A 25,432-nucleotide genomic window follows, 5' to 3' on the forward strand; every position below is an offset into this window, starting at 1 on the left:
GTAATTGGTGGGTCACTTCTGCAATACCTGAGCACGGCTTCTGTTGCACAAATTAATCACGCGAAAGACATTGTTTAATTGGCAAAGATATCATGGGGTCACAGAAGCTTTTATAATCATATATGACGATAAGTTTTTAATACAGCTCCTTCTAACTGTACTAGTTAGAAGCACACGCGTGTGTGTGTGAAAAGAGAACGGATGTGAGGGCCACAAAGAAAGATGAGGGTCGAGGAAAGCTGTAGATAATCACTCTCAATGGAAGCTTTTATGACGTCATGAAAACTTGGACCTTTTTTGTACCGTCTTTCGCGTGATCAATTTGTGCAAGAGAAGCCTAGCACGGTCGCTGCAAGGGTGACCCACCAACCACAGCCTTTTCCCAGGAGGAGGAGGAGCGTCGAAGGGCAACAGCCTCTGCCCGCCCCTTCCCGAGTGGAGGCTCGTGATTGGTGGGTCACTTCTGCAATACGTGGGCACGGCTTCTGTTGCACAAATTGATCACGCGAAAGAAGGAACAAAAACTGTTCAAGATTGTATGACGTCACAGAGATCTCCATCTACCCCTAACTTTGATACTCTTTGTGACTTTGTATGTGTGCGCGCGTTTGTATGTATGTGGATGCTAGTGTGTAAGACAAGTAGGAAACAGCAGGAAAATGCTCAAATGAAGAGTGTGGCTGAATAGGAGATTTACTCACAAAATAAATAGATAAGAAACAGATTAGACTGGTGATCGACAGATAACTAAAATAATCATAAAGAGACACGTGAGAATGCAACTCCAAATAAAGAGAGAGAGAGAGAGAGGGGGGGAGGGGAGAGGGAGGGAGAAGAGAGATAGAGATATAGATAGAGAGAACGAAAGAAGGATAGAGTAACAAACGCATACACTCAAAGAGGGATATATGACTATGGGAACTTCTATGACGCCATACGATCTTGGACAGTTTTTGCACCTTCTTTCGCGTGATCAATTTGTGCAACAGAAGCCGTGCCCACGTATTGCATAAGTGACCCACCAATCACGAGCCTCTATATAAGAAGGGGCGGGCAGAGGCTGTAGACCTTCGACACTCCTCCTCCTCCTGGGAAAAGGCTGTGGTTGGTGGGTCACCCTTGCAGCGACCGTGCTAGGCTTCTCTTGCACAAATTGATCACGCGAAAGACGGTGCAAAAACGGTCGAAGTTTTTATGACGTCATAAAAGCTTCCATTGACAGTGATTCTCTACAGCTTTCCTCGACCCTTATCTTTCTTTGTGGCCCTCACATCCGTTCTCTTTTCACACACACATGTGTGTGTTTCTAACTAGCTGGAAGCAGCTGTACTAGAAACTTATTGTCATGTATGATTATAGAAGCTTCTGTGACACCATATCTTGGCCAATTAAACAATGTCTATCGCATGATTAATTTGTGCAACAGAAGCCGTGCTCGGGTATCGCAGAAGTGACCCACCAACCACGAGCCTCCACTCGCGAAGTGGCGGGAAAATGTTGTTGTCCTTCAACGCTCCTCATAGGCTTCTGTTGCGCATATTGATCATACAAAAAAATGGTTTTTATGATGTCATAAAAAAAATTGACAATGGCAACAACTCTCCCTCTTTGCCCCTTTTTCTCTATGCTGGAGAGAAAGATTAATCATTGTCAGTAAAATACAACAATAGCATTAGGAAAGGCAGAAGAAAATAAGAGTCGATGATATAGATAAAAGGATATGAGAGACAAATATGAAATTAAAATCAGTAGGGGACTGGAGATTAATGGACTAATTAGTTTTATTCTCGTATGTTGCGGAACCGCCTAAATACGATTCAATGCAAAGGAGGGAATGATTCCTATTTTGTTGAGTGATATCTTGTCTCCTCGCTCAAAAGCCAATGCCCCGAGTGAGGATCGAACTCACGACCTTGAGATTATGAGACTCACGCGCTGCCTACTGCGCCATCGAGGCGTTATATATTCGAGTTAAATATGATATGTTTTTTCGTCATAGGAATGATTTTCTTACCGTACTTCTTTTATCTCATAAATTTATTTCCATAATCTTGTGAATGGAAGTTTTATACGCGACGCCCCCCCCCCCTTTCTGGACAAATCTCGAATAAAAGGATAACTAACGTGGAAACCATTAATATGCGTCATTCACATTAAAATGTTCTAAGTAACGGTGGTCTAGGATTCATGTAGTCTTCACAGGTAAATTAGGTTAAAGATCTGATGATGTTGGTATTATTTTATTTGATTATCTGTTTACAAATTAATAAAGACTTTGTAAAGTGCAGCCAAGTTCTTAAAACGTCACAATAATCTAAGGGATAGGAAAGAACCAGGTAGCACCTGAAATTTAAATATATGCAAATGTATCGCTGACTGTGGCCATTAAGGCTGAAATTCCTTTGCGTTGTCCTGCTCCTACTCTTTAATAGAAACTTTTGTGACGTTACGCAAACTTTTTTTGCCGTCTCTCTCACGATCAGTTTGTGCAACTTTTGCCTCACGAGTTATACGTGGAAGTCACAAAGCAAGAATCTAATCTACCGTTGTCATTGCGCGAATAATCTACGGGATGGTACACCCCTGTTTCACTTCGGACAAAGCAATCTTTTCCCTAATAATTAAAATCAAAATCATGATCATAGTTTGAGTTTTTAGTTACTTCTTTGAAATAAAGGCATAAACTGCAAACTTAAAGTATGTCTATGTATTTTATATTTGTAATCAGTGATAATATTATTTACGTAATAATATTACAGCTCTGAACACATTATTCTTATGCATACAACACTGACATACAGCTGTACACACATACATAATGAGATAGAGTTTCTGTTTTGTTTCAAAGCTTTCACATACACACACACACACACACACACTCGAAATCATACACACACACATTAAGAGAGAAAGAAGCGAAGCGGGAAAGGAGTTGCTGTGGATTTTTTTCTGGCGTATTTCCTGTCATCAATTTGTGCAAGAGAAGCCTAGCACGATCGCTGCAAAGGTGAAACAACAACCACAGCCTTTTCCTAGAAGGATGCAGAGTGTCGGAGGGCAGCAGCATCAGCCCGCCCCTTCTTGAGTGGAGGTTCGTGATTGGTGGGTCATTTGTGCAATGCACGGATGAAGTTTTTGTTGCACAAACTGATCGCACGAAAGAAGGTATAAAAACTGAACAAAATTCTAGTCAAGAGAAACGCGAGTATGTAACCCTAGCTAGCTAGAGAGAGAGAGAGAGAGAGAGAGAGAGAGAGAGAGAGAGAGAGAGAGAGAGAGAGAGAGAGAGAGAGAGAGAGAGAGAGAGAGAGAGAGAGAAACTTGACTCACACATACACTCAAAGACCTTGTGGGAGCTTTTGTGACGTCATACAATCTTGGACAGTTTTTTGTATCTCTTTCCGTGTGATCAATTTATGCAATAGATGCCTTGCCCGCGTATTGCAAAAGTAAGCCACCAATCACGAGTCTCGACTTGGGAAGGGGGGGGGGGGCAGAGGCTGTTGCCCTTCGACGCTCCTCCTCCTGGGAAAAGGCTGTGGTTGGTGGGTCACCCTTGTAGCGACCGTGCTAGGCATCTCTTGCACAAATTTGATCACGCGAAAGACGGGGCAAAAACGGTCCAAGTTTTCATGACGTCATAAAAGCTTCCGCTGACAGCGATTCTATCTCACTAACTCCAACCCTTCTCTCTCTCTCTCACTTCCAATCTCTTTCCATCTCATTTGCTCTTTGTCTTTCCTTCTTCGCTCTCTCTCTCTCATTCACCCTCTTAACTCGTATATTTACAAAAAATCATTCGTGTCCTCAACCCAGATCTTTACAAGTCAAAATAAGATCAATCATGGAAGATGCCTGTCTTACATGGGATGAAGCTGCACAAATTTACCACAACTTACAGTATGTGTAAAACATATAATCTCCGAGATGTGGCCAACCCTTCCCTCTCCTCCTCTAATCCCCTCCTCTCCTCTTCTCCTCTCTTCCTCTCCTCTCTCCTCTTTCCCGGTCAAAATCCGAACCGACGGTGACCAAGTGCCACTACCTGAGATTCATTACTATGCGTCGTGGGTTCATAGTGAAGTGTCCTACGGGTGATCGAGGAGGAGCCAGGTAATTGTCAGAGGTAAGATACGTGCAAAACCTCATGAGGAAGCTGCAATATTATTGTGTTTTTTTATTTTTTTTTATTATTACCATCCATAATTTTCATACGACATTCTTATATAAAATGAGGACGCATTCATATCCTCGAGGATAAACCAGGACGAGGTACCTTCTTAATGCTAAAATTATGCAAATGCGATCTTGATTGTGACCATGGAGTCCAAATACCTCCTCCTTTTTAGAAGCTTTTGTGACGTCACGCAAACTTGGGTACTTTCTGCTTCGTCTTTCTCGCGATCAATTTGTGCAACAGATATTTCCTTAACGAGTTGCACCCCCTTTATACTAACAGCATAGAGTAGTCTTTATTATTTGGAAGGAGATTTACTAAGAGAAAAGAAGAAAATAGATATAACCAAATAGGAATGTCTTTTTGCTTGTCAGTTGAAGCTTTTATGACATCATGCAAAAGAGGAACAGTCTTTAACATCGTCTCTCTTTCTATGAGGAGGAGGAGGAGCTTCGAAGTACAACAGCCTCTGCCCGCCATTTCTCGAGTGAAGGACCGTGATTAGTGGGTCACGTCTGCAATACTCGTTGCACAAATTGATCAGGCGAAAGACGGGGTAAAAAATAGTATCGATTTTATGACACCACAAAAGCTTCCAGAGAGAAACAGAGAGAGCGAGCGAGAGAGAGAGAGAGAGAGAGAGAGAGAGAGAGAGAGAGAGAGAGAGAGAGAGAGAGAGAGAGAGAGAGAGAGAGAGAGAGAGAGAGAGAGAGAGAGAGAGAGAGAGAGAGGAAGGAGAGAAGGATACACTTCTCCTTGGCGCCGTTTTGACGTCAGACAAAACAAACCGCGACTTTCCATAGCCGTAGACTGATCAATATTTGCAGGATCCTATAGGACTTCTACGTCATCATCTTGCACCGAGACCTAACCAATCACGAGTAAGATCTAGATGAAAGGGGGAGGAGCTTCACCGTGCGATGACCCAAGGCATTAAGGAAGCTTTGTGTTGACAGAGATCTCTTAAGATGATGTTGATGCCCTTGCAAACTACTTTCTGAAAGAGGTCGTCTACGCATATATTTATATTACTTCGTCCTTCTGTGTTTAAACATACTTCGGAAATCCTCATTTTCTCAGAATGTTAATATCATCAAATCCACGGTCAAATAGACATTAGCTATTCTGTAGAAGGAGGGAGTGGGGGAGGGGAGAGGTAGAGGGAAGAGGAGATGGGAAGCGTGTAGTATAGGTGTTAGTTCTTATCAATGACTTCTTCTTCTTAGGAAGAAGAAGAAGGAGCGGATGCTATACCGTAAATATATTTACTCCTATAGACACCTGCAATCCGTGATAAGGATAAGGATAAGCCAGATTTGCGGAGCAGATGCTTCGGCAGGCTTACATGCACTAAGGCGAACTCGCCTGTGTCAGCGAGTGCTGACTCGTGAAAATGTGTCAACGAGTGTTGACTCAATCTGAGCTTGGTCCTTACCCACAGTGGTGCCCAGCTACAGCAGTGACCGCCAAGCGACATTCATGCAATGATCGTTTTTTTTCTTTTTTTGTGTGTGTGTGTTTTTTTTTCTTTGAGAAATGAATGGTGTTAAGTAATCAAGATTGTATTTCCACTAATCATCCCATTTTATATGTCAATGAGAGTTCAAGAGTTGGGTCCAACCATCGGAGGTGGAAGCTTTCTCTCATCATATGAGGCCTTGAAATATGTGTGAATCATAGAACAGACGAGGGAAGGTTGTGGGAGAGAGAAACAGAGAGAAACAGAGAGTGAGGGGAGAGGATAGACATAGTGAAGAAAGAGACATACATACTAGTCCTTATAGTTGGCGCCGTTATGCCGTCAGATAAAACTGACCATGATTTTTAATAGATCAAGAAGGATCAATATTTGCAAGATATTCTACGTCATCATCATACATCGAATTCTAAAGGGGGAGGAGCTTAGCCGCACCATGACCCAAGGCATTAGGGAGGCTTTAGTGTTGACGGAGATCTCGCACGAGAAGGTGAATGCTGGATCCGTGTGTACCTTAGTCAACTACTTCTTATAATATGCACTTCTATCCCTTGGTCCTTCTGCCTTTAAATATGGTTCGGAAATATTTTGCCTTATTTTTCTTAAATGTTATTGCTGTATCGAAAGGAAATATCATATCCATAGAAAAGAATCATTTGATCATCTCGCTTTTTAAAAATACCAAATATGGTACGAAGAATAGAGAAATAAACCTCCTCCACCTCTCCTACCCCACCATGAGGGGGGTAGGAGAGGTGGAGAGGCAAACAGATGACGAAGAGGGAAGAAAAACAATCAAACTAACGTATGTAGACAGGTGGAGATATATAGACAGAATGAAAGAGAGAGGGGTGAAGGAGGGAGTGAGATGTAGAAAAGAGGAAGAAAAGGAAACAGACGGCCGGAGAGAGAGAGAGAGAGAGAGAGAGAGAGAGAGAGAGAGAGAGAGAGAGAGAGAGAGAGAGAGAGAGAGAGAGAGAGAGAGAGAGAGAGAGAGAGAGAGAGAGAGAGAGAAGAGAGAGAGAGAGAGGAGAGAGAGAGAGAGAGAGAAAGAGAGAGAGAGAAAAAGAGAGAGAGAGAGAGAGAGAGAGAGAGAGAGAGAGAGAGAGAGAGAGAGCGTGCGAGAGGAAGGGGGATCCTCCGATGGAATCTTTTGTGACGTCAGATAATATTGGGCTGTTTTTACATCTTCTTTCGCGTGATCAATTTGTGCAACAGAAGCCCAGCCTGCGTATTGCAAAGGTGACCCACCAATTACGAGCCTCCACTCAGAAGGGGGCGGGCCGATACCTTTACCCTTCGACGCCCCTCCATCGCCTGGGAGGGGACTTGTGATTGGTGGATCACTTTTTGCAATTCACAGAGCGGACTGTTGCACAAATTGAGCACACGAAAGACAGCATAAAAAGTGGCCAAGTTTGAATGACGTCACAACTCTTTAACTCTATGTCTTTCACCTCCTCTCCCTTCCTCTTTCTCTCACTCTCTATCTCTCTATTTCTCTTTCTCTATCTATCTATCATCCATCCATCTACTTATCTCTCTATCTATCTATCTATTTTTTTCTATTTATATTTATATCACGCTCTCTCTGCTGAGATTATAGGATTAATTTAGCACAGATGATACATCACTTAGGGACGTGTAAAATAGGATGATTAGAGGAAATATAATCATGATTATTTGCCCTCATTCAGAACTCGATGATATACGATCTGCATGAGTATACACAATATGCTTATCTCGGTGGGCAAGTGTCTGCATGTGCGATTATTTATATTTAATGTATAACATTCGCTATTTTTTTTTCTTCTTTATCCATTTTTAGAATTGATCAAGAAGACTTAGCACTTGGACTACATCCCATCTCTTCTCCCCCCTCCCTACCTCTCCCCTCCCCCAGTACCTCTTTCCCCGTCGGCTCTCGAACACAGAGTAACCACCGTCCTTCTGCCCTTTCACAGTGAAAGTCCCAAGTAACGGCGCTAGAGGACGCCGGTAGCTGTCATAAACAAATAACATTTAAATTGGACATATGTAATATTATCTTGTCAGTATTTCAAACCATGAATACATCGTAAGTGCCTTAAGAGGAGAGAGGAAAAGAGAGAGTACGGACATTTTCAGACATTACAAGATCGAAAAAAAACATTAAAAATGCAGTTCTTTGTTCTGTTTCATTTTTAAAAGGTCAAATATTTTATGAAAGTAGAGAAATAAAGATCATACGACAAGGGGGAGAGGAAAAAGAGATGGTCTACATATAAGGACAAATCACATAAGTAGACAGAAAAGAGTCAAGCTAACATAAATAAATAGAAAGAGAGAGAGACAGAGAGAAAGAATCCTTCATCGCCAACGAGGATAGAGACGAAAGAGAGAGGGAGAGAGAGAGAGAGTAATGGAGGGGGAAAGGAGAGAGCGACAAAGAGGAATGAAAAAAAAACAGACATCAGAAGAGAGGGGAATGAAAAGAGAGAGAGAGAGAGAAAGAGAGAGAGAGAGAGAAAGAGAGAGAGAGAGAGAGAGAGAGAGAGAGAGAGAGAGAGAGAGAGAGAGAGAGAGAGAGAGAGAGAGAGAGAGAGAGAAAGAAATGTGCAAGAGGAAGGGGGATTCTCCGATGGAATCTTTTGTGACGTCATACAATCTTGGTCTTTTTTTACACCGACTTTCACATGATCAATTTGTGCAACAGAAGCCCAGCCCACGTATTGCAGAGTTGACCCACCAATCACGAACCTCCAATCGGGAAGGGGCGGGCAGAGGCTGTTGCCCTTCAACCCCGCTCCTCCTCCCTGGAGGAGACTTGCGATTGGCGGATTACTTTTGCAGTTCACAGAGCGGACTGTTGCATAAATTGATCGCAAGAAAGACGGCATAAAAAGTGGCCAAGTTTGAATGACGTCACAAAAGCTTCCATTGCCCATTACTTGACTCGAAACTTTCAGTGACTCCTTCTGCTTCTCCCCCTCTCCCTTCTCTCTCTCTCTCATTTTCACTCTCACTCTCATTCTCATTCTCACTCTCACTCTCATTCTCACTCTCATTCTCAATCTCATTTACTCTCTCTCTCACTCACTCTCACTCTCACTCCCTCTCTCTCAGAAAAAAACAACAACATTGTATGACGTTTTCAAATGTGTCTAAAGCATAGAATAAACGAAGTACTTTAAGATGAAGGAGACAGAGGGAAGGTTTAGAGAGAGAGGGAAAGAGAGACAGTGAGGAGGAAATCAGGGAAAGTGAGAGGTACATGTTAGTCCTTTTCCTTGGCGTCGTTATGACGTCAAACAAAGCTGTCCACGATTTTCAAGAGGTCCAGATTGATCAACTTTTGCAAGACGCTCAACGGTGTCTACTCTGCCAATCACGGGCAAGGCCTAAATGAAGGGGGGAGGAGCTTCGCCGCGTCATGATCCAAGGCATTAGGAAGGCTTTAGTGTTGACGGAGATCTGGTACGAGAAGGTGGATGCTGGATCCTTGTGTACCTTAGTCAACTATTTCTTACACTCTACAAATACTTCTATCCCTTGGTCCGTCTACCTTTAAACATGGCTCGGAAAATGCTTGCCATTTTTTCTTAAATCTTATTACGAATTCGAAATAAGAATTCGTATTCATTCAAAACTACTCCTTGTTCCAACCATAGAAAAATAATATCTGGTATGAAGAGTAGAGGGATGAAGTTCCCCCGGTAGGAAAGGGAGCAGGAGACATTGGGGAAAACTAACGTACGTAGATAGATAGAGGTAAAAAGAGATGGGGTTAGAGGGAGGGGGAGCTAGAGATGAGAAAGAAAACAAGAGACAGACGACTGGGAAGAGAGAGAGAGAAGAGTGGTAAGGGGAAGGGAGGTGGGAGAAATAGAAATAATCACAGATACAAAGGCACACAACGAGTCGGGAGAAGAGACAGGAATGGAATCTTTTGTGACGTCATACAATCTTGGCCTGTTTTTAAATAGTCAATCGCGTGATCAATCTGTGCAACAGAAGCCCAGCCTGCGTATTGCAAAGGTGACCCACCAATCACGAGCCTCCACTCAGGAGGAGGGGGGCCGATGCCTTTTCCCTCCTCCTCCTGGGGAGAGAACTGCGATTGTATGAAAAGTTTAAATGACTTCACAAAAGCTCCCAGTGAATACAGCTCTTTAACTCTCTCTCTCTCTCTGTCTCGCTCTCTCTTTCTCTATATTTATTTATCTATCTATATATCCATCAGTCTATCTCTCTATGCGTATTTTTCTGTTTCTAGCTATATCACTCTCTCTATCCTGAGGTTATAGAATGAATTTAGCACATCACTTAGGGACGTATAAAATGGGATGATTAGAGGAAATACAACCATGCTTATTTAGCATCATTGAGAACTCAGTGATAAACAATCATTGCATAAGTATATACAATATGCTTATCTCGGTGTGCAAGTGTCTACATGTGCGATTATTTATATGTAATATATAACATTTGCTATTTTTTCTTCTATATCAATTTTTAGAATTGATAAATAAGACTTAACGCTTGCACTACAAACTTCCTATCTCTTCTCCCCCTCCCTACCTCTCCCTCCCCCAGTCCCCCTTTCCCGGAGCCCCCACCACCGTCCCTCTGCCCGTGGATCACTACCTGGAGTCCATTCACAGGGAAATGTCCCAAGTAACGGCGCTGGAGGATGCCGGTAGCTGTCATAAACAAAATAGATTTAAATTGGACCTATGTAATATTTTCTTGTCACTATCTCAGACCATGAAGACATCGTAAGTGCCTTTGGAGGAGAGAGGAAAAGAGAAAGTACTCCAACATTTCGATATGATACGGAACTTTTCAGTTTCTCAAAATGACATTACAAGATCGAAAAAAATAATTTAAAAATGCAGTTCTTTGTTCTGTTTCATTTTTAAAAGGTCAAATATTTTATGAAAGTAGAGAAATAAAGATCATACCACAAGGGGGGAGAGGAAAAAGAGATGGTCTACATATAAGGACAAATCACATAAGTAGACAGAAAAGAGTCAAGCTAACATAAATAAATAGAAAGAGAGAGAGAAAAAAAAAATAATTCATCAAGTTATTATGAGAGATAGAAGAATAGAGACGAAAGAAACATAGAGAGGGAGAGAGAGAGTGAGGGAGGGGGAAAGGAGAGAGAGAGAAGAATAGAGAAAAGAGAGAGAAAGAGAGGAATGAAAAAAGATAGACATCAGAAGAGAGAGAGGGGAAAAAAAGGCATCAAGAGAGAGAGAGAGAGAGAGAGATGTGCAAGAGGAAGGGGGATTCTCTGATGGAATCTTTTGTGACGTCATACAATCTTGGTCTTTTTTTACACCGACTTTCACATGATCAATTTGTGCAACTAAAGCTGAGCCCGCGTATGGCAGAGTTGACCCACCAATCACGAGCCTCCACTCGGGAAGGGGCGGGTAGATACTGTTGCCCTTCAACCCCGCTCCTCCTCCCTGGAGGAGACTTGCGATTGGTGGATTGCTTTTGCAGTTCACAGAGCGGACTGTTGCATAAATTGATCGCAAGAAAGACGGCATAAAAAGTGGCCAAGTTTGGATGACGTCACAAAAGCTTCCATTGCCCATTACTTGACTCGAAACTTTCAATATTTCCTTCTGCCCCTCCCCCCCTCTCTTCACTCTTTCTCTCTCATTTTCACTATCACTCTCATTCTCACTCTTTCTGTTACTCTCAATCTCATTCTCACTCTCTCTCACCCTTCCTCTCTCATTCTCTCACTCACTCTCACTTTTTATTTCTATCTCTCTTTCTCACTCTCTCTCTCTCTCTCACACACACACTCAATCTCATTCTCTCTCACTCTCTCTCATTAACTCTCTCTCTCTCTCTATTTCAGAAAGACATCGTACGACGCTTTCAAATGTGTCTAAAGCATAGAATGGCCGAGGTACTATGAAATGATGGAGACAGAGGGAAGGTTTGGGAGAGAGAGAAAAAGAGAGAAAGTGAGGAGGAAATCAGGAAAAAAAGAGAGGAACATGGTAGTTCTTTTCCTTGTATGTGTATGTATACAATATGAAAAAAGAAGAAGATAATAATGGGAGAGAAAGAATGAGAAAGAGAGAGGGGGGAGGGAAAAGTGAGAAAGAGAAAATGAACAAAAAGGCAAGAAAAAACGGACGAGGGTGCTTGTGCCCATCAATGGAAGAGTTTATGGCGTCATAAAAAAATCTTATCGGTTTTTATGGTCTTTCCCCTCACCAGAAAAAAAGAACTGCGATAAAGAGGGTAAATGAAGAGAAGAGAGAGCGATAGAAAGAGAAAGAAATAATCATCCTCTTTTGCTTATCAGGAAGAACAGCTTCGAAGAGGAACAGTAACCGCCCGCTGTTCCTGAGTGGAGGTACATGAGAGGTGATTCGCTCTTGTTGTACACAGGCACGGCTTCTGTTATACAAATGGCTCCCGTGAAAGACTAAGAGAGAGAGAGAGACAGAGACAGAAAGAAAGATGAACAGGAAGAACAGCTTCGAAGAGGAACAGTAACCGCCCGCTGTTCCTAAGAGGTGGATCGCTCTTGTTGTACACAGGCACGGCTTCTGTTATACAAATGGATCCCGTGAAAGACTGAGAGAGAGACAGAGAAAGAAAGATGAAAAAAATAAATAATAAAATGCGAAGAGGAAAGTGAAATGAAAAGACCAAGTAAGTGAGAGAGAGAAGGTCAGGGGTTAGTGGGAGAGAATAGCTGTCAACGGAAGCTATTATGACGTCACAAAAAACTTGGACCGTTTTTGCACCGTCTTTCGCGTGATCAATTTGTGCAAGAGAAGCCTAACGCTCTCGCTGCAAGGGTGACCCACCAACCACAGCCTTTTCCCAGGAGGAGGAGGAGCGTCGAAGGGCAACAGCCTCTGCCCGCCCCTTCCCGAGTGGAGGCTCGTGATTGGTGGGTCACTTATGCAATACGTGGGTACGGCTTCTGTTGCACAAATTGATCACGCGAAAGAAGGTGCAAAAACTATCTAAGATTGTATGACATCATAGAAGTTCCCATAGACATATATCCCTCTTTGAGTGTATGCGTTTGTTACTCTATCTTTCCTTCGTTCTCTTTATCTATCTCTCTCTCTCTCTCCTCTCTCTCTCTCTTTCTCTCTCTTTATTCGGAGTTGCATTCTCACGTGTCTCTTAATTATCATTTTAGTTATCTGTTGATCACTAGTCTAATCTGTTTCCTATCTATATATTTTGTGAGTAAATCTTTCTTTAGTTTTTTTTTTCTCTCTCTCTCCCCTCTCTCTCTCTCTTTCTCTCTCTTTATTCGGAATTGCATTCTCACGTGTCTCTTAATTATCATTTTAGTTATCTGTTGATCACCAGTCTAATCTATTTCCTATCTATTTATTTTGTGAGTAAATCTCCTATTCACTCACAATCTTCATTTGAGCATTTTCCTGCTGTTTACTACCTGTCTTACACACTAGCATCCACATACACACAAATGCGCGCACACATACAGAGTCACAGTATCAAAGAGTATCAAAGTTAGGGGTAGATAGAGATCTCTGTGACGTCATACAATCTTGAATAGTTTTTGTTCCTTCTTTCGCGTGATCAATTTGTGCAACGGAAGCCGTGCCCACGTATTGCATAAGTGACCCACCAATCACGAGCCTCCACTCGGGAAGGGGCGGGCAGAGACTATTGCCCTTCGACGCTCCTCCTCCTGGGAAAAGGCTGTGGTTGGTGGGTCACCCTTGCAGCGAGCGTGCTTCTCTTGCACAAATTGATCACGCGAAAGACGGTGCAAAACGGTCCTAGTTTTTATGACGTCATTAAAGCTTCCATTGACTGATTCTCTACAGCTTTCCTCGACCCTCATCTTTCTTTGTGGCCCTCACATCCGTTCTCTTTTCACACACACACGTGTGTGTTTCTAACAAGCTGGAAACAGCTGTACTAGAAACTTATCGTCATGTATGAATATAGAAGCTTCTGTGACACCATATCTTGGCCAATTAAACAATGTCTATCGCATGATTAATTTGTGCAACAGAAGTCGTGCTCGGGTATCGCAGAAGTGACCCACCAACCACGAGCCTCCACTCGCGAAGTGGCGGGAAAATGTTGTTGTCCTTCAACGTTCCTCATAGGCTTCTGTTGCACATATTGATCACACAAAAAAAGGTTTTTATGATGTTATAAAAAAAAAGACAATGGCAACAACTCTCCCTCTCTGCCCCTTTTTCTCTATGCTGGAGAGATAGATTAATCATTGTCAGTAAGATACAACAATAGCATTAGGAAAGGCAGAAGAAAATAAGAGTAGATGATATAAATGATAGGATATGAGAGAGACAAATATGAAATTAAAATCAGTAGGGTAATGGAGATTAATGGACTAATTAAGTTTTATTCTCGTATGTTGCAGAACCGCCTGAATACGATTCAATGCAAAGGAGGGAATGATTCCTATTTTGTTGAGTGTTCTCTTGCCTCCTTGCTTAAAATTCCATGCCTCGAGTGAGATTATGAGACTCAAGCGCTGCCTACTGCGCCATCGAGGCGTTATATATTTGAGTTAAATATAATATAGTTCTTCATCATAGGAATGATTTTCTTACCGAACTTCTTTCATCACATAGATTTCTTTCCATAATCTTGTGAATGGAAGTTTTATACGCGACCCTCCCCCCCCTTTTTCTTCCTGGACAAGTCTCGAATAAAAGGATAACTAACGTCTCTGTGGCAGCGAAACCCAAAATGGAAACCATTAATATGCGTCATGAAATGTCATAAGTAACGGTGGTCTAGGATGCATGTAGTCTTCACAGGTAAATTAGGTTAAAGATCTGATGATGTTGGTATTATTTTATTTGATTATCTATTTATAAATTGATAAAGACTTTGTAAAGTGCAGCCAAGTTCGTAAAACGTCACAATAATCTAAAGGATAGGAAAGAACCAGGTAGCTTCTGAAATTTAAATATATGCAAATGTATCGCTGACTGTGGCCATTAAGGCTGAAATTCCTTTGCGTTGTCCTACTCCTACTCTTTAGTAGAAACTTCTGTAACGTTACGCAAATTTTTGTACCGTCTTTCTCACGATCAGTTTGTGCAACATTTGCCTCACGAGTTATACGTGTAAGTCAAATAGCAAGAATCTAATCTACCGTAGTCATTGCGTGAATAATCTACGGGATGGTACACCCCTATTTCACTTCGGACAAAGCAATCTTTTCCCTAATAATTAAATTCAAAATCATGATCATAGTTTGAGTTTTTAGTTACTTCTTTGAAATAAAGGCATTAATTGCAAAGTTAAAGTATGTCTATGTATTTTATATTTGTAATCAGTGATAATATTATTTACGTAATAATATTAGAGCTCTGAACACATTATACCTATGCATACAACACTTACATATAGCTGTACACACATACATAATGCGAGAGAGTTTCTGTTATGTTTCAAAGCTTTCACATACACACACACACACACAAACACACTCGAAATCGTACACACACACATTAAGCGAGAGAGAAGCGAAGCGGGAAAGGAGTTGCTGTGGATTTTTTTCTGGCGTATTTTCTGTCATCAATTTGTGCAAGAGAAGCCTAGCACGATCGCTGCAAAGGTGAAACAACAACCACAGCCTTTTCCTAGAAGGATGAAGAGTGTCGGAGGGCAGCAGCATCAGCCCGCCCCTTCTTGAGTGGAGGTTCGTGATAGTTGGGTCATTTGTGCGATGCACGGATGAGGTTTTTGTTGTACAAACTGATCGCGCGAAAGAAGGTATAAAAACTGGACAAAATTCTAGTCAAGAGAAACGCGAGTATGTAACCTTAGCTAGAGAGACAGAAAGAGAGAGAGAGAGAGAGAGAGAGAGAGAGAGAGAGAGAGAGAGAGAGAGAGAGAGAGAGAGAGAGAGAGAGAGAGAGAGAGAGAGAGAGAGAGAGAGAGACTTGACTCACACATACACTCATAGACCTTGTGGGAGCTTTTGTGACGTCATACAATCTTGGACAGTTTTTTGTATCTCTTTCCGTGTGATCAATTTATGCAATAGATGCCTTGCCCGCGTATTGCAAAAGTAAGCCACCAATCACGAGCCTCCACTCGGGAAGGGGCGGGCAGAGGCTGTTGCCCTTCGACGCTCCTCCTCCTCCTGGGAAAAGGCTGTGGTTGGTGGGTCACCCTTGCAGCGACCGTGCTAGGCTTCTCTTGCACAAATTGATCACGCGAAAGACGGTGCAAAAACGGTCCAAATTTTCATGACGTCATCAAAGTTTCCGCTGACAGCGATTCTGTCTCACTAACTCCAACCCTTCTCTCTCTCTCTCTCTCTCTTTCTCTCTCTCTCTCTCTCTCTCTCTCTCTCTCTCTCTCTCTCTCTTTCTTTCTCTCTCTTTCTCTCTCTCATTTCCTTTCTCTTTTCACCTCATTTGCTCTTCGTCTTTCCTTCTTCGCTCTCTCTCTCATTCACCCTCTTAAAAACTCGTATATTTATAAAAAAAAAAAAAAAAATCATTCGTGTCCTCAACCCAGACCTTTACAAGTCAAGATAAGATCAATCATGGAAGATGCCTGTCTTACGTGGGATGAAGCTGCACAAAACTACCACAGCTTACAGTATGTGTAAAACATATAATCTCCGAGATGTGTCCTACCCTACCCTTCCCTCTCCTCCTCTCCTCCTCTCTTCCTCTCCTCCTCTCCTTCTCTCCTCCTCTCCTCTCTCCTCTTTCCCGGTCAAAATTCGAACCGAAGGTGACTAACGTTTCTCTGCCCATGTACCACTACCTGAGATTCATTACTATGCGTCATGGGTTCATAGTGAAGTGTCCTAATTACGGGTGATTGAGAAGGAGCCAGGTAATTGTCAGAGGTAAGATACGTGCAGAACCTCATGAGGAAGCTGCAATATTATTGTGTTTTTTTATTTTTTTTATTATTACCATCCATAATTTTCATACGACATTCTTATATAAAATGAGGACGCATTCATATCCTCGAGGGATAAACCAGGACGAGGTACCTTCTTAATGCTAAATATATGCAAATGCGATCTTGATTGTGACCATGGAGTCCAAATGCCTCCTCCTTTTTAGAAGCTTTTGTGACGTCACGCAAACTTGGGTACTTTCTGCTTCGTCTTTCTCGCGATCAATTTGTGCAACAGATATTTCCTTTATGAGTTGCACCCCCTTTATACTAACAGTATAGCGTAGTCTTTGTTATTTGGAAGGAGAGTTACTAAGAGAAAAGAAGAAAAGAGATAAAAAACAAATAGAAATATCTTTTTGCTTGTCAGTTGAAGCTTTTATGACATCATACAAAAGGGGAACAGTCTTTAGCATCGTCTCTTTCTATGAGGAGGAGGAGCTTCGAAGGACTACAGCCTCTGCCCGCCACTTCCCGAGTGGAGGCCCGTGATTAGTGGGTCACTTCTGCAATACTCGTTGCACAAATTGATCAGGCGAAAGACGGGGTGAAAAATAGTATCGATTTTATGACACCACAAAAGCTTCCAGAGAGAAACAGAGAGAGCGAGCGAGCGAGAGAGAGAGAGAGAGAGAGAGAGAGAGAGAGAGAGAGAGAGAGAGAGAGAGAGAGAGAGAGAGAGAGAGAGAGAGAGAGAGAGAGAGAGAGAGAGAGAGAGAGCAAGGAGAGAGGGATACACTTCTCCTTGGCGCCGTTATGACGTCAGACAAAACAAACCGCGACTTTCCATAGCTGTAGACTGATCAATATTTGCAGGATCCTATAGGACTTCTACGTCATCATCTTGCACCGAGACCTGACCAATCACGACTAAGGCTTAGATGAAAGGGGGAGGAGCTTCACCGTGCGATGACCCAAGGCATTAAGGAAGCTTTGTGTTGACAGAGATCTCTTAAGATGATGTTGATGCCCTTGCAAACTACTTTCTGAAAGAGGTAGTCTACGCATACATTTATATTACTTCGTCCTTCCATGTTTAAACATAGTTCGGAAATATTCATTTTCTCAGAATGTTGATATCATGAAATCCACGGTCAAATAGACGTTAGCTATCCTGTATTCAAAACCTTAGTGGGAAGGAGGGAGTGGGGGAGGGGAGAGGTAGAGGGAAGAGAAGATGGGAAGCGTGTAGTATAGGTGTTAGTTCTTATCTATGACTTCTGTCACACAATGATAAAGAAGAAGAAGGAGCGGATGCTATACTGTAAATATAATTATTTACTCATACAGACACCTGCACACCGCGATAAGGATAGGGATAAGCTAGATGCTTCGCCAGGCTTATATGCACTAAGGCGAGCCCGCCTGTGTCAGCGTGTGTTGACTTGTGAGAATGTTGACTCGATCTGAGCTTAGTCCTTACCCACAGTGGTGCCCAGCTACAGCAGTGACCGCCAAGCGACCTTCATGCAATGGTCGTTTTTTTTCTTTCTTTCTTTCTTTCTTTCTTTCTTTTCTTTTCTTTTCTTTTAGATATGAATGATGTTAAGTAATCAAGATTGTATTTCCACTAATCACTGCGAGTTAAAAAGTTGGGTCCAGTAATCGGAGGTGGAAGCTTTCTCTCATCACAGGAGGCCTTGAAATATGTGTAAATCAAAGAACAGACGAGGGAAGGTTGTGGGAGAGAGAGGGGAGAGAGACAGAGAGTGAGGGGAGATGATAAAAATAGGGAGAAAAGAGACATACATACTAGTACTTATAGTTGGCGCCGTTATGACGTCAGATAAAACTGACCATGATTTTTAATAGATCAAGAAGGATCAATATTTGCAAGATATTCTACGTCATCATCTTGCATGGAGACCTTAGCCAATCACGACTAAGGCCTAGATGAAAGGGGGAGGAGCTTCGCCGCGCCATGACCCAAGGCATTAGGAAGGCTTTAGTGTTGACGGAGATCTCGTACGAGAAGGTGGATGCAGGATCTGTGTGTACCTTGGTCAACTACTTCTTATGATATGCACTTCTATCCCTTGGTCTTGCTTTTAAATATGGTTCGGAAATATTTTGCCCTATTTTTCTTAAATGTTATTGCTGTATCGAAAGAAAATATCATATTCCTAGAAAAGAATCATTCGATCAGCTCGCTTTTTAAAAATACCAAATATGGTTCGAAGAATAGAGAAATAAACCGCCTCCACCTCTCCTACCCCACCATGAGGGGGGTAGGAGAGGTGGAGGGAGAGGCAAACAGATGACGAAGAGAGAAGAAAAACAATCAAACTAACGTATGTAGACAGGTGGAGATATAGAGAGAGAATGAAAGAGAGAGGGGTGAAGGAGGGAGTGAGATATAGAAAGGAGGAAGAAAAGGAAACAGACGGCTGGAGAGAGAGAGAGAGAGAGAGAGAGAGAAAGAGAGAGAGAGAGAGAGAGAGAGAGAGAGAAAGATAGAGAGAGAGAGAGAGAGAGAGAGAGAAAGAGAAAGAGAAAGAGAAAGAGAAAGAGAAAGAGAAAGAGAAAGAGAAAGAGAAAGAGAAAGAGAAAGAGAAAGAGAAAGAGAAAGAGAAAGAGAAAGAAAGAGAAAGAGAAAGAGAAAGAGAAAGAGAAAGAGAAAGAGAAAGAGAAAGAGAAAGAGAAAGAGAAAGAGAAAGAGAAAGAGAAAGAGAAAGAGAGAGAGAGAGAGAGCGTGCGAGGGGAAGGGGGATCCTCCGATGGAATCTTTTGTGACGTCATAAAATATTGGGCTGTTTTTACATCGTCTTTCGCGTGATCAATTTGTGCAATAGAAGCCCAGCCTGCGTATTGCAAAGGTGACCCACCAATCACGAGCCTCCACTCAAAAGGGGGAGGACCGATGCCTTTACCCTTCGACGCCCCTCCTCCTCCTGGGAGGAGACTTGTGATTGGTGGATCACTTTTGCAATTCACAGAGCGGACTGTTGCACAAATTGATAGCACGAAAGACAGCATAAAAGGTGGCCAAGTTTGAATGACGTCACAAAAGCTTTCACTGCCTATTACAAGACCCAACTCTTTAACTCTCTATGTCTTTCACCCCATCTCCTTCCTCTTTCTCTCACTCTCTATCTCTCTTTCTCTATCTATCTATCATCCATCCATCTACTTATCTCTCTATCTATCTATATATTTTTTTCTATTTCTATTTATATCACGCTCTCTCTGCTGAGATTATAGGACGAATTTAGCACAGATGATACATCACTTAGGGACGTGTAAAATGGGATGATTAGAGGAAATATAATCATGATTATTTGCCCTCATTCAGAACTCGATGATATACGATCTGCATGAGTATACACAATATGCTTATCTCGGTGGACAAGTGTCTGCACGTGCGATTATTTATATTTGATGTATAACATTCGCTATTTGTTTTTCTTCTTTATCCATTTTTAGAATTGATCAAGAAGACTTAGCACTTGGACTACATCCCATCTCTTCTCCCCCCTCCCTACCTCTCCCCTCCCCCAGTACCCCTTTCCCGGTCGGCTCTCGAACACAGAATAACCACCGTCCTTCTGCCCATTCACAGTGAAAGTCCCAAGTAACGGCGCTAGAGGACGCCGGTAGCTGTCATAAACAAATAACATTTAAATTAGACATATGTAATATTTTCTTGTCAGTATTTCAAACCATGAAGACATCGTAAGTGCCTTAAGAGGAGAGAGGAAAAGAGAGAGTACGGACATTTTCAGACATTACAAGATCGAAAAAAACATTAAAAAATGCAGTTCTTTGTTCGGTTTCATTCTTAAAAGATCAAATATTTTATGAAAGAGAAATAAAGATCATACCACAAGGGGGAGATGAAAGAGAGATGGTCTACATATAAGGACAAATCACATAAGTAGACAGAGAAGAGTCAAGCTAACATAAATAAATAGAAAGAGAGAGAGACAGAGAGAAAGAATCCTTCATCGCCAAAAAGAATAGAGACGAAAGAGGGAGGGAGAGAGAGAAAGTAATGGAGGGGGAAAGGAAAGAGCGAGCAAGAGAGGAATGAAAAAAGACAGACATCAGAAGAGAGGGGAATGAAAAGAGAGAGAGAGAGAGAGAGAGAGAGAGAGAGAGAGAGAGAGAGAGAGAGAGAGAGAGAGAGAGAGAGAGAGAGAGAGAGAGAGAGAGAGAGAGAGAGAGAGAGAAAGAAATGTGCAAGAGGAAGGGGAATTCTCCGATGGAATCTTTTGTGACGTCATATATTCTTGGTCTTTTTCACACCGACTTTCACATGATCAATTTGTGCAACAGAAGCCCATCCCGCGTATGGCAGAGTTGACCCACCAGTTACGAGCCTCCAATCGGGAAGGGGCGGGCAGAGGCTGTTGCCCTTCAATCCCGCTCCTCCTTCCTGGAGGAGACTTGTGATTGGCGGATTACTTTTGCAGTTCACAGAGCGGACTGTTGCATAAATTGATCGCAAGAAAGACGGCATAAAAAGTGGCCAAGTTTGAATGACGTCACAAAAGCTTCCATTGCCCATTACTTGACTCGAAACTTTCAGTGACTCCTTCTGCTTCTCCCCCTCTCCCTTCTCTCTCTCTCTCATTTTCACTCTCACTCTCATTCTCACTCTCACTCTCATTCTCACTCTCTCTCACTCTTTCTCTCTCTCTCTCAGAAAAAAACAACAACATTGTATGACGCTTTCAAATGTGTCTAAAGCATAGAATAGACGAAGTACTTTAAGATGAGGGAGACAGAGGGAAGGTATGGGAGAGAGAGAGAGACAGTGAGGAGGAAATCAGGGAAAGTGAGAGGTACATGTTAGTCCTTTTCCTTGGCGTCGTTATGACGTCAAACAAAGCTGTCCACGATTTTCAAGAGGTCCAGATTGATCAACATTTACAAGACGCTCAACGGTGTCTGCCAATCACGGGCAAGGCCTAGATGAAAGGGGGAGGAGCTTCGCCGCGTCATGACCCAAGGCATTAGGAAGGCTTTAGTGTTGACGGAGATCTGGTACGAGAAGGTTGATGCTGGATCCTTGTGTACCTTAGTCAACTATTTCTTACACTCTACAAATACTTCTATCCCTTGGTCCGACTACCTTTAAACATGGCTCGGAAAATGCTTGCCATTTTTCTTAGATATTACGAATTCGAAATAAGAATTCGTATTCATTCGAAACTACTCCTTGTTCCAACCATAGAAAAATAATATCTGGTATGAAGAGTAGAGGGATGAAGGAAAGGGAGCAGGAGACATTGGGGAAAACTAACGTACGTAGATAGATAGAGATAAAAGGAGATGGGGTTAAAGGGAGGGAGAGCTAGAGATGAGAAAGAAAACAAGAGACAGACGACTGGGAAGAGAGAGAGAGAAGAGTGGTAAGGGGAAGGGAGGTGGGAGAAATATAAATAATCACAGATACAAAGGCACACGGCGAGTCGGGAGAAGAGACAGGAATGGAATCTTTTGTGACGTCATACAATCTTGGCCTGTTTTTAAATAGTCAATCGCGTGATCAATCTGTGCAACAGAAGCCCAGCCTGCGTATTGCAAAGGTGACCCACCAATCACGAGCCTCCACTCAGGGCCGATGCCTTTGCCCTCCTCCTCCTGGGGAGAGAACTGCGATTGTATGAAAAGTTTAAAGGACTTCACAAAAGCTCCTAGTGAATACAGCTCTTTAACTCTCTCTCTCTCTCTCTCTCTCTCTCTCTCTCTCTCTCTCTCTCTCTCTCTCTCTCTCTCTCTGTCTCGTTCTCTCTTTCTCTATATTTATTTATCTATCTATCTATCCATCACTCTATCTCTCTATCTATTTATGCGTATTTTTCTGTTTCTAGCTATATCACTATCTCTATCCTGAGGTTATAGAACGAATTTAGCACAGATGATACATCACTTAGGGACGTGTAAAATGGGATGATTAGAGGAAATACAACCATGCTTATTTAGCATCATTGAGAACTCAGTGATAAACAATCATTGCATAAGTATACACAATATGCTTATCTCGGTGTGCAAGTGTCTACATGTGCGATTATTTATATGTAATATATAACATTAGCTATTTTTTCTTTTATATCAATTTTTAGAATTGATAAATAAGACTTAAAGCTTGCACTACAAACTTCCTATCTCTTCTACCCCCTCCCTACCTCTCCCCTCCCCCAGTCCCCCTTTCCCGGGTCCCCCAGTTCTCGAACGCAGAGTAACCACCGTCCCTCTGCCCGTGGATCACTACCTGGAGTCCATTCACAGGGAAATGTCCCAAGTAACGGCGCTAGAGGATGCCGGTAGCTGTCATAAACAAATTAGATTTAAATTGGACCTATGCAATATTTTGTTATCAGTATATCAGACGATGAAGACATCGTAAGTGCCTTTGGAGGAGAGAGGAAAAGAGAAAGTACTCCATCGTACTTGGAACTTTTCAGTTTCTCAAAATGACATTACAAGATCGAAAAAATCATTTAAAAATGCAGTTCTTTGTTCTGTTTCATTTTTAAAAGGTCAAATATTTTATGAAAGTAGAGAAATAAAGATCATACCACAAGGGGGGAGAGGATGGTCTACATATAAGGACAAATCACATAAGTAGACAGAAAAGAGTCAAGCGAACATAAATAAATAGAAAGAGAGAGAGAGAGAGAGAGAGAGAGAGAGAGAGAAAATCATTCATCAAGTTGTTATGAGAGATAGAAGAATAGAGACGAAAGAAACATAAAGAGGCAAAGAGAGAGTGAGGGAGGGGGAAAGGAGAGAGAGAGAGAAGAATAGAGAAAAGAGAGAGAAAGAGAGGAATGAAAAAAAATAGACATCAGAAGAGAGAGAGGGGAAATGAAAAAAAGGCAACAGGAGAGAGAGAGAGAGAGAGAGATGTGCAAGGGGAAGGGGGATCCTCCGATGGAATCTTTTGTGACGTCATACAATCTTGGTCTTTTTAACATCGACTTTCGCGTAATCAATTTCTGCATCAGAAGCCCATCCCGCGTATGGCAGAGTTGACCCACCAGTTACGAGCCTTCAAACGGGAAGGGGCGGGTAGATTCTGTTGCCCTTCAACCCCGCTCCTCCCTTCCTGGAGGAGACTTGCGATTGATGGATTGCTTTTGCAGTTCACAGATCGGACTGTTGCATAAATTGATCGCAAGAAAGACGGCACAAAAAGTGACCAAGTTTGGATGACGTCACAAAAGCTTCTCATTACTTGACTCGAAACTTTCAATATTTCCTTCTGCCCCCACCCCCCTCTCTTCACTCTTTCTCTCTCATTTTCACTATCACTCTCATTCTCACTCTTTCTGTTAATCTCAATCTCATTCTCACTCTCTCTCACTCTTCCTCTCTCATTCTCTCACTCACTCTCACTTTTTTATTTCTATCTCTCTTTCTCACTCTCTCTCTCTCTCTCTCTCTCACACACACTCAATCTCATTCTCTCTCACTCTCTCTCATTAACTCTCTCTCCCTCTCTATTTCAGAAAGATATCGTAAGACGCGTTCAAATGTGTCTAAAGCATAGAATGGCCGAGGTACTATGAAATGATCGAGACAGAGAGAAGGTTTGGGAGAGAGAGAAAAAGAGAGAAAGTGAGGGGGAAATCAGGGAAAAAGAGAGGAACATGGTAGTTCTTTTCCTTGTATGTGTATGTATACAATATGAAAAAAAGAAGATGATAATGGGAGAGAAAGAATGAGAAAGAGAGAGGGGGAGGGAAAAGTGAGAAAGAGAAAATGAACAAAAAGGCAAGAAAAAAACGGACGAGGGTGCTTGTGCCCATCAATGGAAGAGTTTATGGCGTTATAATTTTTTTTTATCGTTTTTTATGGTCTTTCCCCTCACCAGGAAAAAGAACTGTGATAAAGAGGGTGAATGAAGAGAAGAGAGAGCGATAGAAAGAGAAAGAAATAATCATCCTCTTTTGCTTATCAGGAAGAACAGCTTCGAAGAGGAACAGTAACCGCCCGCCGTTCCTGAGTGGAGGTACATGAGAGGTGGATCGCTCTTGTTGTACACAGGCACGGATTCTGTTACACAAATGGATCCCGTGAAAGACAGAGAGAGAGAGTAAGAAAGATTAAAAAATTATAAAATGCGAAGAGGAAAGTGAAATGAAAAGACCAAGTAAGTGAGAGAGAGAGAAGGTCAGGGGTTAGTGGGAGAGAATAGCTGTCAACGGAAGCTATTATGACGTCACAAAAACTTGGACCGTTTTTGCACCGTCTTTCGCGTGATCAATTTGTGCAAGAGAAGCCTAGCACGGTCGCTGCAAGGGTGACCCACCAACCACAGCCTTTTCCCAGGAGGAGGAGGAGCGTCGAAGGGCAACAGCCTCTGCCCGCCCCTTCTCGAGTGGAGGCTTGTGATTGGTGGGTCACTTCTGCAATACGCGAACACGGCTTCTCTTGCATAAATTGATCACGCGAAAGAAGGTGCAAAAACTCTCCAAAATTGTATGACGTCATAGAAATTCCCTTAGTCATATATCCCTCTTTGAGTGTATGTGTTTGTTATCTTTCTTTCGTTCTCTCTATCTATCTCTATCTCTCTCTCTCTCCCCTCTTTTTCTCTCTCTTTATTCGGAGTTGCATTCCTACGTGTCTCTTAATAATTATTTTAGGTATCTGTTGATCATCAGTCTAATCTGTTTCCTATTTATATATTTTGTGAGTAAATCTCCTATTCAGCCACACTCTTCATTTGAGCATTTTCCTGCTGTTTCCTACCTGTCTTACACACTAGCATTCACATACATACAAACGCGCGCACACATACAAAGTCACAAAGAGTATCAAAGTTAGGGGTAGATGGAGATCTCTGTGACGTCATACAATCTAGAACAGTTTTTGTTTCTTCTTTCGCGTGATCAATTTGTGCAACAGAAGCC

General features: G+C 42.2%; 1 non-coding gene across 1 annotated transcript; it reads right to left on the reverse strand.

The window, feature by feature from the left end:
• Window positions 1-1,884: 1,884 nt before the first annotated feature.
• Window positions 1,885-1,957, reverse strand: TRNAM-CAU (transfer RNA methionine (anticodon CAU)). The gene has a single exon. It is a non-coding gene; the product is annotated as a tRNA-Met (tRNA).
• Window positions 1,958-25,432: the final 23,475 nt, after the last annotated feature.

This window comes from Penaeus japonicus, unplaced genomic scaffold (genome assembly GCF_977035675.1).
Source record: "Penaeus japonicus unplaced genomic scaffold, GWHDUDI00000001_assembly GWHDUDI00000009, whole genome shotgun sequence".
Taxonomy (NCBI): Eukaryota; Metazoa; Arthropoda; class Malacostraca; order Decapoda; family Penaeidae; genus Penaeus; species Penaeus japonicus.